The sequence below is a fragment of the Callithrix jacchus genome, chromosome X, assembly GCF_049354715.1.
Source record: "Callithrix jacchus isolate 240 chromosome X, calJac240_pri, whole genome shotgun sequence".
In the NCBI taxonomy this organism is placed as follows: Eukaryota; Metazoa; Chordata; class Mammalia; order Primates; family Cebidae; genus Callithrix; species Callithrix jacchus.
Window position 1 is genome coordinate 94,256,355 of NC_133524.1, and position 15,579 is coordinate 94,271,933.

Genomic DNA, 15,579 nt, shown 5'->3' on the forward strand with positions numbered 1-15,579 from the left:
GGTAAATGTGAATCTTTATTCAAAAAGGAGAATACATACATCTGTTTGTTTAAAGCTTGACATGTATATTTTCTGTGTTTGCTCTGATATTTGTCTCTTGGTTTTGTACTGAAATATTTCAAGTTTCCTTTAATTATTTGCCCTAGGAAATATGTTGGCATCCTGTTGTATAAAATAGGCAGGGTTTACTCTAGAAAATTAGAGAAGAAACTGTGAATACATTTGTTTGGGTATGGTCTAAAATACATCTACATCTAAATTAATAGAAAATGTTTATATTGGCATTTATTAATAACATATTGTACCACTACCAAGGATAATTATATTTTATGCATACAGACACATTCAGTGCAGATGTCAAACTGCCTGCTCAGTAATTAGTGTTACCTGCAGCTTGAGTAAAACTCAAAATTGGTATGCTAACTGCATTCAGTGATTACAGTACATAGGAAATGAATACAACACATCACAAGGAACACATATATGTCTAAACTAAAGAATTTATACTACATGCTAATAAATTTATTCCTTAAAATATAGGCATTTGAAATTTGTTCTGGTAATGTGGTGCATGTTTTGGACAATGACATACTATTCAAGGGCTTCTTGATAATTTAGAGCTATTTTTAAATTGGGCCACGTCCTGCCCTACAAAATGATAATATTCTTGTTTATCATTCTGTCCTAGTCACACTATGGTAGAATGAATCAGTTCCTTACTTATGAATACTGCAGCACAGTAAACCCTGTTTTTCTCTGTATTTAAAGTAACAGTCTGTTGAATAGATGGCTAAGGATATGGATCTCATCATTTAGAATGTATCATTTTTGTGGTCAATGTTCTCCAATGGGGTGTTTACCTGTACAGCAACCACTAGAAGGAAGCTCAGGGAAGAAATCTACAATGCAATGTATGATTTCACATTTGTTTCTGCTTGCAGTCAAAAGTACAATATTGCTCAGAGCTAGTCTGTTGTATGCTTAAGCAGCATATTTTCAAGAGTTTTTATTTTTAGGACTAACACTGCAAAGATGATAGTTACATGAGGACTTAAAACTAAGGATATGTCTAATCAGAGACAAGCATTCTGGTTAAAGAAGAAAAAATTTCTAAATCTATCTAAATAACCAGTATTTGATTATATAAAATAAAAATAATAATGTCATTTGCTTCATCATACTTTATCTTCATTCTAACCATACAAAACAAAACCCCATTTGGCACAAAATTATGCTTTTCATTTTACATATATGGCAACTGAGGCTCAGCTAGGGGATTCGATCCATCTATATCTGACACTAACATGGTACTCTGCTAACCCATGGATGGATAAATTAAACACTTCCAGTTACCTGTATTAATGCTATCTCATGTGATGTTTTTCATGTATCTCAGAAGCCTTCAGTATATATAAAATTAGAAGTAAAATTTTGGCCATTTTCTGACAACATGGAGATAATAAATGTGATAAATCTTGAAAAGCCTCCACTGTATAACTAGAAAGAATTGCTTATTAAATGGTTCCAAGACATCAGATATTATATCATCATAGTGATAATATCTTTCCCAGTAAAAAGACACTCTTTTTAAAAATGTTTATCTGGTCTTTTGATTACAAATAAATATTACTAATCTTATTTCTTTAGTTATAAAATGCATTGTTTGTTGCTTTTAGATATTTAAAATGCTATCCTACCATTGTTTGAGGGATTTACCCTCAATTCTTCTCAATGGATTTAAGATTGACTAGTTAAAAAACATATTAAACACGACTTTATAGTTAATATAAAGAATACTAACTAGTCATCTGGATTAAATATCTGATCCAAATTATGGATTGTTCAGGTATATTTCCCACTATTGCATTATCTGATGTGGTATTTAAAACATACTACCTTGATTAAAACATCATTCTGTGTTATGTGTGAGTTCACCAAGTTAAAAGTCTTTGCTTCTGTCTTTAGAGATCATTTGAAATTACTCTGAAAAAATTAGTTTCTATTATTCTAATAAATCTTCTTCAGCAATTGTTTCTATATGTCATTGGGGTTTCATACCAGTCAATCCATATCAGAACCTCTCATCTCTGACATCAAATCTGTTCTTTTCATTCTATGTCCTAAATATCTCACAGATGGTTCCATTTTATTTCCACATCCACCTCCACTACCATGGTTCAGGCCATATCATAGCAGATAATCTTTAGGGTAAAATTTGGAAAGAAAGCATCAAAATTTACATATTCTTTGTCTTCTGAAGATTAGAAAATATTCATATGAGTATAGCAGAAGATGGTAAGGATCAAAGAAAATAAATAAAGAAAACCATTCTTTGATCTCTTCTCAGCAGGTCCATCATCCTCTCTACTGTTTCTTTTTTTTTTTCTTTATAATATATATCCCAGTTTGTGAATACTTGTTTCAGTGAATTTTGGATGCCATCATTGTAAGATGTGCCATTATTTTATGGATTATTGAAAACAAATTAAAAATCCTGCCAATTAAGTTATGATACACCATCAATTATAAGATACCTCAAGATCTCAGAGATGATTAAATGTAAAAAAATATGAATCAAAGCATTATGGGATTTACTTACATATGATAATCACACATACTTATGTCTATCTTTTCCACTAGAATCCAAGATACATGAGGGTAGCAGACATGTCTAATTTTTTTTATCATCATATGCTCAGAAAAACGAATATAATCCTTGGTATAAAATCAAGACTAAGTATGAACTTGTTAAATTCATGAATGACACCAGGTAGGCTCTAACAATATTTCCTATGGCTCAATGCTACCATTTTTATTTTGTCTGTGGTATGGTAGGGATGGTAGATATTTATTTAAATTATTAAAATACACATAGGAACTACAGAAAGAGATATAAGAATGACAAAAAATCACAACATTGGTAGGCTAGTTGTTACAGACTAAATCTTGATACTTAAGAAGGATCCTTATGGGACTGCACACAAGAATTTTCTACCCAACATTGTGTCTGAACATGCTTTCTTGGAAAAATGCCACTTGATATTTGGTAGGTGGAGTTTTTAAGGGCTGAATGCCCATCAAGGAAATTTTTGTTTAGATTTCTAAGAGGCTAACAGCATTAAAGAAAGGATGTATTGGCTTGGGTTAAAACATACAGAACCAATATTTATACGTAAGACTTGATCAGTCCTGATTTCATGAGGTGGAGATGTTCTTCAGCCATAAAAATTTTAGACAATTCTCAAACTTCATTGAATAATTATAAAATGCAGATTTCTGGATTCCACTCCCAGATATTTTCTGCCTTTTTTATTCAAATATATTTTATGAAAATTCTTCAAAGAAAGCTTGTATAGAAGTGATTCATTCTTCTTTAATGGCTTCAGAAGATATTATTTTGAAATTGTTTTGAAAATGTAGGAGAATAACAATGTCTTTTCTGAAATGCATGCACTTTTTAAATATTTTCCACTATCAACAATGATGATATATGTATATATGTACATCAAGGGATATATATACACATCTATATAATAATTGTATATAATAGTAATGATCATAAGTAAAAATAATAGATAAGGTGTCCATATCTATTTTATTTTTTATTATACTTTAAGTTCTGGGATACATGTGCAGAATGCGCAGGTTTGTTACATAGGAATACATGTACCATGGTGGTTTGCTGCACCCATCAATCTGTCATCTACATTAGGATTTGTCCTAATGCTCTTCCTTCCCTTGCCCTCCACCCCCAACAGGCCCTGATATGTGATGTTCCCCCTCCCTGTGCCCATTTGTTCTCATTGTTCAACTCCCATTTATGAGTGAGAACATGTGATATTTGGTTTTCTGTTCCTGTGCTAGTTTACTGAGAATGATGGTTTCCAGCTTCATCCATGTCCCTGCAAAGGACATGAACTAATTTTATTTTATGGCTGCATAGTATTCCATGGTGTATATGTGCCACATTTTCTTTATCCAGTCTGTCATTGATGGGCATTTGGGTTGGTTCCAAGTCTTTGCTATTGTGAACAGTGCCATAATACATACTGGTGCATGTGTCTTTATAGTAGAATGACTTATAATCCTTGGGTAAATACCCAGTATATACCAAGTAATGGGATTGCTAGGTGAAATGGTATTTCTTGTTCTAGATCTCTGAGGAATTGCCACACTGTCTTCCACAATGGTTGAACTAATTTATACTCCCACCAACACTGTAGAAGTGTTTCTATTTCTCCACATCCTCTCCAACATCTGTTGTCTTCTGACTTTTTAATAATTGCCATTCTAACTGGTATAAGATGGTATCTCATTGTAGTTTTGATTTGCATTTCTCTAATGAATAGTGATGATGAGCTTTTTTTCATATGTTTCTTGGCCACATAAATGTCTTCTTTTGAAAAGTGTATTTTCATATCATTTGCCCATTTTTGATGGTTTTTTTCTTGTAAATTTGTTTAAGTTTCTTGTAGATTCTGGATATTAGACCTTTGTCAGATGGATGGATTGCAAACATTTTCTCCCATTCTGCAGGTTGCCTGTTCACTCTGAGGACAGTTTCTTTTGCTGTGCAGAAGCTCTTTAGTTTAATTAGATCCCATTTGTCAATTTTGGCTTTCCTTGCTATTGCTTTTCGTGTTTTAGTCATGAAGTCTTTGCCTATGCCTATGTCTTGAATGGTATTGCCTAGGTTTTATTCTAGGATTTTTATAATGTTAGGTCTTACATTTAACTCTTTAATCCATCTTGAGTTAATTTTTGTATAAGGTGTGAGAAGGCATCCTTATCTTTGTTCGTTTTCAAAGGGAATGCTTCCAGCTTTTGCCCCATCAGTATGGTATAGGCTGTGGGTTTTTCATAGATAGCTCTTATTATTTTGAGGGGTGTTGAATTTTATCCAAGGCTTTTTCTGCATCTATTGAGATAATCATGTGGTTTTTGCCATTGGTTCTGTTTATGTGATGGATTATGTTTATTGATTTGCAAATGTTGAACCAGCTTGCATCCCAGGGATGAAGCCTACTTGATCATGGTGGATAAGCTTTCTAATGTACTGCTGGGTTTGGTTTGCCCATATTGAGGATTTTTGCATCGATGTTTATCAGGGATATTGGCCTGAAATTATTTTGTTGTTGTGTCTCTGCCAGGTTTTGGTATTAGGATGATGCTGCCCTCATAAAATGAGTTAGGGAGGATTCCCACTTTTTCTATTGTTTGGAACAGTTTCAGAAGGAATGGTACCAGCTCCTCTTTGTATTGCTTGTAGAATTCAGCTGTGAATCCATTTGGTTCTGGGCTTTTCTTGGTTGATAGGCTATTAATTACTGCCTCAATTTCAGAACTTGTTATCAGTCTATTCACAGATTTGACTTCTTCCTGCTTTAGGCTTGGGTGGGCATATGTGTCCAGGAATTTATCAGTTTCTTCTAGATTTTCTAGTTTATTTGCATAGAGGTGTTTATAGTATTCTCTGATGGTAGTTTGTATTTCATTGGGATCAGTGGTGATATCTCATTTATCATTTTTATTGTGTCTTATTCTTTTCTCTTTTCTTCTTTATTATTCTGGCTAGTGATCTATCTATTTTGTTAATATTTTTGAAAAACCAGCCTCTGGATTCGTTGATTTTTTGGTGAGGTTTTCATATCTCTATCTCCTTCAGTTCTGCTCAGATCTTAGTTATTTCTTGTCTTCTGCTAGCCTTTGAATTTGTTTGCTTTTGCCACTTTAGTTCTTTTAATTGTGATGTTAGGGTGTCAATTTGAGATCTTTCTTGCTTTCTCATGTGGGTGTTTAGTGCTATAAATTTCCCTCCAAACACTGCTTTACTTGTGTACCTGAGATTATGTTTTGTGTTTTTTTCTCATTGGTTTCAAAAAACTTATTTATTTCTGTCTTAATTTCGTTATATACCCTGTAGTTACTCACGAGCAGGTTGTTCAATTTCCATGTAGTTGTGCAGTTTTGAGTGAGTTTTTAAATCTTGAGTTCTATTTTGATTGAACTGTGGTCTAAGACTGTTATGATTTTCATTCTTTTGAATTTGCTGACTGTTTTATGTTCAAATATTTGGTCAATTTTAGAATAAATGCAATGTGGTGTCGAGAAGAATGTATATTCTGTTGATTTGGGGTGGAGAGTTCTGTAGATGTCTACTAGGTCCACTTGGTCCAGAGCTGAGTTTAAGTCCTGGATATCCTTGTCAATTTTCTGTCTTGTTGATCTCTCCAATGTTTACAGTGGGGTGTTAAAGTCTCCCACTATTATTGTGTGGGAGTCTAAATCTCTTTGTAGGTATTTAAGAACTTTCTTTATGAATCTGGGTGCTCCTATTTTCAGTGCATATATATTTAGGATAGTTAGCTCTTCTTGTTGCATTGATCCCTTTACCATTATGTAATGCCCTTCTTTGTCTTTTTTGATCTTCGTTGATTTAACTTGTTTTATCAGAGACTAGGATTGCAAACCCTGCTTTTTTTGTTTTTCATTTGCTTGGTAAATACTCCTCCATCCCTTTATCTTGAGCCTATGTGTGTCTTTGCACATGAGATGTGTCTCCTGAATATAGCACACCCATGGGTCTTGACTCTATCCAATTTTCCAGTCTGTGTCTTTTAATTGTGACATTTAGCCTATTTACATTTAAGGTTAATATTGTTATGTGTGAATTTGATCTTGACATTATGATGCTAGCTGGTTATTTTTCACATTAGTTCATGCTGTTTCTTCATAGTATTGATGATCTTTACATTTTGTTATGTTTTTGGAGTGGCTGGTACCAGTTTTTCCTTTTCATATTTAATGCTTCCTTAAGGCAGGCTGGTGATGACAAAATCCCTCAGCATTTGCTTGTCTGTAAAGGATTTCATTTCTCCTTCATTTATGAAGCTTAGTTTGGCTGGATATGAAATTCTGGGTTGAAAATTCTTTGCTTTAAAAATGTTGAGTATTGGCCCCCACTCTCTTCTGGCTTGTAGAGTTTCTGCAGAGAGATCCACTGTTAGTCTGATGGGCTTCCCTTTGTGGATAACTTGACCTTTCTCTTTGGCTGCCCTTAACATTTTTCCTTCATTTCAACCTTGGTGAATCTGACAATTATGTGTCTTGGGGTTGCTCTTCTCAGGGATTATCATGGTGGTGTTCTCTGTATTTCCTGAATTTGAATGTTAGCCTGTCTTGCTAGGTTAGGGAAGTTCTCCTGGATAATATGCTGAAGTATGTTTACCAATTTGGCTCCATTCTCCCTGTCACTTCCAGGTACAGCAATCAAACCTATGTTTGGTCTTTTCACATAGTCCCATATTTCTTGGAGACTTTGTTCCTTTTTATTCTCTTTTACTCTAATCTTATCTTCATAATTTATTTCACTAAGTTGATCTTCAGTCTCTGATATCCTTTCTTCCACTTGACCAATTGGCTATTGATACTTGTGTATGCTTCATGACATTCTTGTGAATGTTTTTCAGCTCCATCAGGTCATTTATGTTCTTCTCTAAACTGTTTATTCTAGTTAGCAGTTCCTGTAACCTTTTATCAAGGTTCTTAGCTTCCTTGCATTGGGTTTGAAGATGCCCCTTTAGCTCAAAGGAATTAGTTACTACCCACCTTCTGAAGACTACTTCTGTCAGTTTGTCAAATTCATTCTCCATCCAATTCTGTTCCCTTGCTGATGTGGAGTTGTGATCCTTTGGAGGAGAAGAAGCATTCTGGTTTTGAAATTTTCAACTTTTTGTGATGCTTTTTCCTCAACTTGGTGGATTTTTCTACCTTTTGTCTTCGATTTTGGTGAACTTAGGATGAGGTTTTTGCTTGGGTGCACTTTTTGTTGATGTTGATGCTATTGCTTTCCGTTTGTTAGTTTTCCTTCTAACAATCAGGACCCTCTGCTGCAGGTCTGCTGGAGTTTGCTGGAAGTCTACTCCAGACCCTGTTTGCCCAGATAGCACCAGTGGAGGCTACAAAACAGCAAAGATTGCTGCCTGCTCCTTTCTCTGGAAGCTGCATCCCAGAGGGATACCTGACAGATGCCAGTAGGAGCTCTCCTGTATGAGGTGTCTGTTGAATTCTGTTGGGAGGTGTCTCCCAGTCAGGAGGCACAGGGGTCAGAAATCCATTTGAGGAGGCAGTCTGTCACTTAGCAGGGCTCAAGTCCTGTTGTGGGAGATCCACTGTTCTCTTCAGAGCTGACAGGCAGGAACTTTTTTTTTTTTGAGACGGAGTTTCGCTCTTGTTACCCAGGCTTGAGTGCAATGGCGCAATCTCGGCTCACCGCAACCTCCGCCTCCTGGGTTCAGGCAATTCTCCTGCCTCAGCCTCCTGAGTAGCTGGGATTACAGATATGCGCCACTGTTTCCAGCTAATTTTTTTGTGTTTTTAGTAGAGACGGGGTTTCATCATGTTGACCAGGATGGTCTCGATCTCTTCACATTGTGATCCACCCACCTCGGCCTCCCAAAGTGCTGGGATTACAGGCTTGAGCCACCGTGCCCGGCCCAGGCAGGAACTTTTAAGTCTGCTGAAGCTGCACCCACAGCTGCCCCTTCCCCCATGTGCTCTGTCTCAGGGAGATGGGAGTCTTATCTATTTGGGCCTGTTGCCTTTCTTTCAGAGATGCCATGCCCAGAGAGAAGGAATCTAGACAGGCAGTCTGGCTACAGCACCTTTGCTATGCTGTGGTGGGTGCCACATCCAGTTTTAACTTCCCAGCAGTTTTGTTTATACTGTGAGGGGAAAACAACCTGCTCAGGCATCAGTAGTGGCGGATGCTCCTCCCCTCACCAAGCTTGAGTGTCTCAGGTCGACTTCTGACTGCTGTGCTGGCAGCGAAAATTTCAAGCCAGTGGATCTTAGTTTCTTGGGCTCCACGAGGGTGGGATCTGCTGAGCTAGACCACTCAGCTCCCTGGCTTCAGTTCTCTTTTCAGGAGAGTAAACAATTCTCTCTCTCTTGCATTCCAGGCACCACTGAAGTACAAACAACAACAACAACAAAACTCCTGCAGCTAGCTCAGTGTCTGCTGAAGTGGCGACCCAGTTTTGTGCTTGAAACCCAGGGCACTGGTGGTATAGGCACCCAAGGGAATCTCCTGGTCTGTGGGTTGTGAAGACTGTGGGAAAACCACAGTATCTGGGCCAGAGTGCACTGTTGCTCACGACACAGTTCCTCATGGCTTCCCCTTGGCTATGAGAGGGAGTTCCTTGACCTCTTGCATTTCCCTGGTGAGGCAACACCCCACCCTTTTTCTGCTCACCCTTTGTTGGCTGCACTAAGTGTCCAACCAGTCCCAATGAGATGAACTGGGTACCTCAGTTGGAAATGCAGAAATCACCCACCTTCTGCATTTGTCTCACTGGGAGTTACATGCCAGAGTTGTTCCTATTCAGCTATCTTGCCTGGGAATGGTGTTTTTATTTTCTTAAACTGAGATTTCTAGATTGAGTATATATATCAAAAATAATTTCCAGAAAATCTTCATTAATTTCACTAGGAACATATGAGAACAACTTTTCCTCTATATGTGAACTATATATATGTCTTATCACTGTTTTTTCATAATATTAAATTTTTATATGGTCTGATATGTCTACCTTTTTTTTCTTTTAAAAACTGAATTTCCAGTTTAAGAAGCTGATTATGTTTTCTGATCCACAATTTTATATGTAGACTCCTACATATTCTTACATGAATTTTATTTGTTCACACTTAAGCCTTTAATTTATTTGAAGCTTATTAATGTTTTTGTTTGCTTTACATGGGGGGTTTAAATTTATTTTCTTTTATATGGATAGCTAGTTATGCCAGTAAAATTTGCAGATAATCCATCCTTTCTCAAAGGATTGAAATAGCAACCTTGCCATGTTAAATGGCCATATATACTGGAATCTATTTCAGTTTTCTCCATTGTGTTCTAATGATCTACTTGCATATTGATTTGATTAAAGTTAGTTTATCTTATGCTCTATTAATGAAGCAAGATTCATCCCATGTATTTTTCATAAGTTTCTGGCTGTATTTGTCATTTAATCTTTAATTAATTTTAAGATCATTTTACCCAATTATGAAGGAACAACATAGTTGGGGTTCTAATTGGAATTGCATTGATTTCAGAGATTATTTTTTGTTTTACTGATAGTTTTATAATATTTACTCAGGACTTGTTTTAAATACTTCTGTAAATGCTTATCATTTTTGTCATATAACTTCTTTCTCTTTTTATTTCAATTTTTATAGATTTTTCATTATTTTAAATGAAAAAATTTTTCCCCACTGTTTTTATAAAGTTCTTATTATAAGGATAAAGAACAGCATTTAATATTTGCATATTTTTGTATCATTCTGGCAACTCATTAAATTCTACTTCTTTCTGTAGAGTACATTTAGTTTTTCCAGTAAATGATTCTATACTCAGTTTTTCCTTCTTCTAAATGTTTATGCCAGTTATTTAGTTGTCAGATTTTACTGCAGTTGCCAGAGTGTCCATCCAAGACAACAGTGAAAATAAACAGGAAAAATTTGATGCCTTAGTTATTGATTTTAACTGTATTGGCTTTAGGGTATAATTATCTGAGATAATATTTGTTTGGGGTTTTGATGGTATTTGTTATATTTAATTAATTTTCTCCCTTGCCATTTTATTTAGCTACTTTACTAAAGATGGCTGCTGAACTTTATTGAATAATTTTTAGCATTTTAAAAACTTTTAAAATTTTTGTGGGTACATAGAAGTGTGTATATTTATGGGGTACATGAGATGTTTTGACACAAGCAAGCAATGTGCAATAATTACATCATGGAAAATGGAGTATACACCACCAAAGCATTTATCCCCTGTGTTACAAAAAATAAGATTGTAATATTTTAGTTGTTTTAAAATGTATGATTGAATTATTATTTACTGTAGTCAACCGGTTGAGCTATCAAATACTGGGTCTTATTTATTTTTTCTATTTTGTGTTTGTACCCATTAACCATCCCCACCTCCCCATCACTCCCTGTGCAGTACCCTTTCCAGCCACTAGTAACCATCCTCCTACCCTCTGTGTCCATGAGTTCAATTGTTTTGATTTTTAGGTTCCTCAAATAGTGAGAACATAGTAGTCTTTCTGTGGCTGGCTTATTTGACTTAACATAATGACTTTCAGTTCCATTCATAGTGTTGCAAATTACATAATTTCATTCATCTTTATGAAGAAACACAACATATTAAGAACAAGAAACACATTTTCTTTATTCACTCATCTGCTGATGGACACCTAGATTGCTTCCAAATCTTCGTTATTATGAACAGTACTGCAACAAACATGGAAGTGCAGATATCTCTTCCACATACTGATTTCCCTCTTTGGGTATATACTTATCAGTAGGATTACTGGATTATATGGTAGCTCAATTTTTAGTTTTTTTGAGGAACATCCAAACAGTTCTCTATAGTGGTTGTAGTAGCTTACATTTCCACCAACAGTGTATAAGGATTCCCTTTTTTCCACATCTTTTCCAGCATTTGTTATTCCCCTTCTTTTGGATGTAAGCCACTTTAACTAAGATAAGATGATATCTCGCTATAGTTTTGACTGGCATTTCTCTGATGATCAATGATGCTGAGCACCTTTTGATACTCCTGTTTGCCATTTGTGTTTTTGTTCTGAGAAATGTCTATTCAAATCTTTTGCCCATTTTAAAATCAGATTATTAGATTTTTTCCTATAGGGTTGTTTGAGCTCCTTACATATTCTGATTATGAATCCCTTGGCAGATGAATGGTTTGCGAATACTTTCTGCCATTCTGTGGCTTGTCTCTTCACTTTGTTGATTGTATTCTTCCCACTGTGGGAGCTTTTTAACTTGATGTGATCACATGTGTCTCTTTTTGCTTTGGTTGCCTGTGCTTGTAAGAAACTTTTGCCCACATCAATATCCTAGAGAGTTTACCAAATGTTTTCTTGTAGTAATTTTGTAGCTTGAGGTCTTAGATTTAAGTCTTCATTACAATTTCATTTTTGTAGATGTTGAGAGACATTGGTCTAGTTTCATTCTTCTGCATATGGATATACAGTTTTCCCAGCAGCATTTATTGAAAAGATCATCTTTTCCTAGTGTGTGTTTTTGGCAACTTTATTGAAATGAGTTTACTGTAGGCATATAGATTTATCTCTGGATTCTCCCTTCTATTCCATTGGTTTATATGTCTGTTTTTATGCCAGGACCATGCTGTTTTGGTGACTATAGCTCTGTAGTATAACTTGAAATCAGGTCATGTGAATCCTCCAGTTTTGTTGTTTTTGCTCAGGATAGCTTTGGCTATTCTGGATATTTTGTTATTTCAATAAATTTTAGGATAGTGTTTTTCTATTTTTGTGAAGAATTACATTGGTATTTTGATAAAAATTGCATTAAATCTGTAGATTGCTTTGGGTAGTACAGTCATTTTAACAATATTGATTCTTTCAATTCATGAACATGAAATATCTTTTCATTTTTGTGTCTTCTTTAATTTATCTCATCAATGTAGAAATCTTTCACTTCTTTGATTAATTCCTAGATATTTTATGTGTCACTATTGTAAATGGAATTATTTTTTATGTCTTTTTCAGAATGTTCCCTGTTGGCATATAGAAATGCTACTGATTTTTGTATGTTGATTTTGTATCCTGCCAGTTTATGGCATTTGTTTATAAGTTCTAATAGTTTTTTTTGCTGGAGTATTTATGTTTTTCCAAATATAAGATCATATCATCTGCAAACAAGGATAATTTGATTTCTTCCTTCCCCGTTTGGATGCCCTTTATTCCTTTTCCTTGTATGCTTGCTCTAGGTAGGACTTCCAGGAATATGTTGAATAAGAATGGTAAAAGTGGGCATCCTAGCCAAGTTCCAGATCTTAGAGAAAAACCTTTCAGTTTTTTTTTTTTTTGAGTCAGTATGATACTAGCTGTAGATCTGTCATATATGGCTTTTATGATGATGTATGTTCCTTCTATATCCAATGTTTTGAGCACTTTTATCATGAAGGGATTTTGAGTTTTATCAAATGCTTTTCCTGGCATCAATTGAAATGATCACATGGTTTTGTTCTTTATTCCGTTGATGTAATGTATCATATTGATTGATTTGTGAACCATTCTTGCATCCCTTGGATAAATCTCTCTTGGTCATGATGGATGATACTGTTAATACATTATTGAATTCATTTTGCTAGTATTTTGTTGAGTTTTTTTATATCAGTATTCATCAGAGATACTGACCTGTAGTTTTCTTTTCTGATATGTCTTTTTCTGGTTTTGGTATCAGAGTAATACTGGACTCGTAGCCAAAAATTTGGAAGTATTCTCCTCTTCTATTGTTCAAAATAGTTTGAGTAGGATTGACCTTAGTTCTCCTTTAAATGTATGGTAGAATTCAGTGGTGCAGCTATCGGTCCTGGGCTTTTCTTTACTGGGAGACTTTTTATTATGGCTTTGATATCATGACTTGTTATTGGCCTGTTCAGGTTTTAATTTTCTTCCTGACTCAATCTTTGTAGGTCGTGTGTGTATAGGAATTTTTCCATTTCTTCTAGATTTTCCAATTTTTTGGTATATAGTTGCTCAAAGCAGCTGTCCTTTGAATTTCTGCAGTATCAGTTGTATTGTCTCCTTTTTCATCTCTGATTGTATTTATTTTGATCTTCCCTTTTTTATGGTTATTCTGGCTAAAGGCTTGTCAATTCTGTTTATCTTTTCAAAAAATCCCTCCACTTTTTGTTTCATTGGCTTTTCATTTTCTTCATTCACATTTATTTATTTATTTTATGATCTTAATTATTTCTTCTACTAATTTTGGGTTTGGTTTGCTCTTGCTTTTCTAGTTCTATAAGTTGCATCATTAGATTATTTAAACATTTTCCTATTTTTTTATGTAGGCACTTGTAGCTGTAAGCTTCCCTTTTAGTACTGCTTTTGCTACGTCCCATAGGTTTCCTTTATCATTTGTTTTAAGAAATTTTTTACTTTCCACCTTAATTTCTTCATTGACCCACCAATCATTCAGGAGTATACTGTTTAATTTTCATGTGTTTATATGGCTTCAAAAATTCTTCAAAATTTCTTGTTATTGGTTTTGTAGTTTCATTTCATTTTGGGCAGAGAAGATCCTTGATGTTATTTCATTTTTTAAAAAAAAATGTTTTCAGACTTGTTTTGTGACCCAACATATTGTCTATCCTTGAGAATGATCCATGTGCTGAGGAAAAGAAAGTGTATTTTGTAACAGTTGGATAAATGTTCTGTAAATATCTACTAGATCCACTTTGTCTATAGTGGAGATAAAGTCAAATATTTCTTTATTGATTTTCTGCCTGGAAGTTCTGTCCAATGCTGAAAGTGTGGTGTTGAAGTCTCCTGCTATTGTTACATGAGGGTCTATCTCTCTCTTAAGGTCTATCAATATTTGTCTTATATATCTGGGTGCTCTCATGTTGGTGTGTATATATTTTTAATTGTTATAACCTCTTGCTGAATTGATCCCTTTATCATTATAAAGTGACCTTCTTTGTCTCATCTTATAATTTTTTCTTGAAATCTATTTTGTCTGATATATATGTATAAATACTTTTGCTTTTTTTGATTTCCAGTGGCATAGAGTATCTTTTTTCATCCCTTTATTTTCAGATTACGTGTGTCTTTATGAGTGACATGTGTTTCTTGTAGTCAACAGATAATCTGGTCTTGTTTTTTCATTCATTTAGCCACTCTATGTCTCTTGATTGGAGAGTTTAGTCTATTTGGAGTCAATGTTATAATTGATAAGTAAAAAGTTACTTACTCTTGCCATTTTATTTGTTTTTTTAATTTTTATTTGTGGTCTACTCATTCTTCTTTCTTTCCTTGTTGTCTTGAAGGTGATATTCTCTGGTGGTATACTTTAGTTTCTTGCTTTTTATTTTTTGTGTATCCATTGTGTACTTTGTGGTTAGAGGTACCATGAAGCTTACAAACACTATCTTTTTTAAAAATAATTTTAAATATTTTTTCTTTATTCCTTCTAAAATTAACAAACAAACATGAAATACATGTGCAGAATGTGCAGGTTTGTTGCATAGGTATACGTGTGCTATGGTGATTTGCTGCATCTATTGATCTGTCCTTTACGTTTCCTCTCCTCACCCTCAACCCCCTAACAGGCCCTGGTGTGTGTCACTCCCCTCTCTGTGTCCATGACAAACACTATCTTATAACCCATTTTATTAAAGCTACATACCACAGTTGCAATGTTATAACATCTGTGTTTTTCTGTATAATTATTATTACCAGTGAGTTTGGTACCTTCAGATAATTTCTTATTACTCATTAAGGTTTTTTTCTTTGGATTTAAGTAACTTCTTTACCGTTTCTCAAGGGATGGGTCTGGTATTGCTGAAATCCCTCAGCTTCTGTCTGTCTGAGAAAGTCTATTTTATTTGTTCTTCATGTTGGAAGGATATTTTCACTTGATGTACTAGTCTAGTTTAAAAGTTCTTTTCCTTCAATACTTTAAATATGTCATGCTACTCTCTCCTGGCTTGTAAGGTTTCCACTGAAAATTCTGCTGCCAGATGTATTG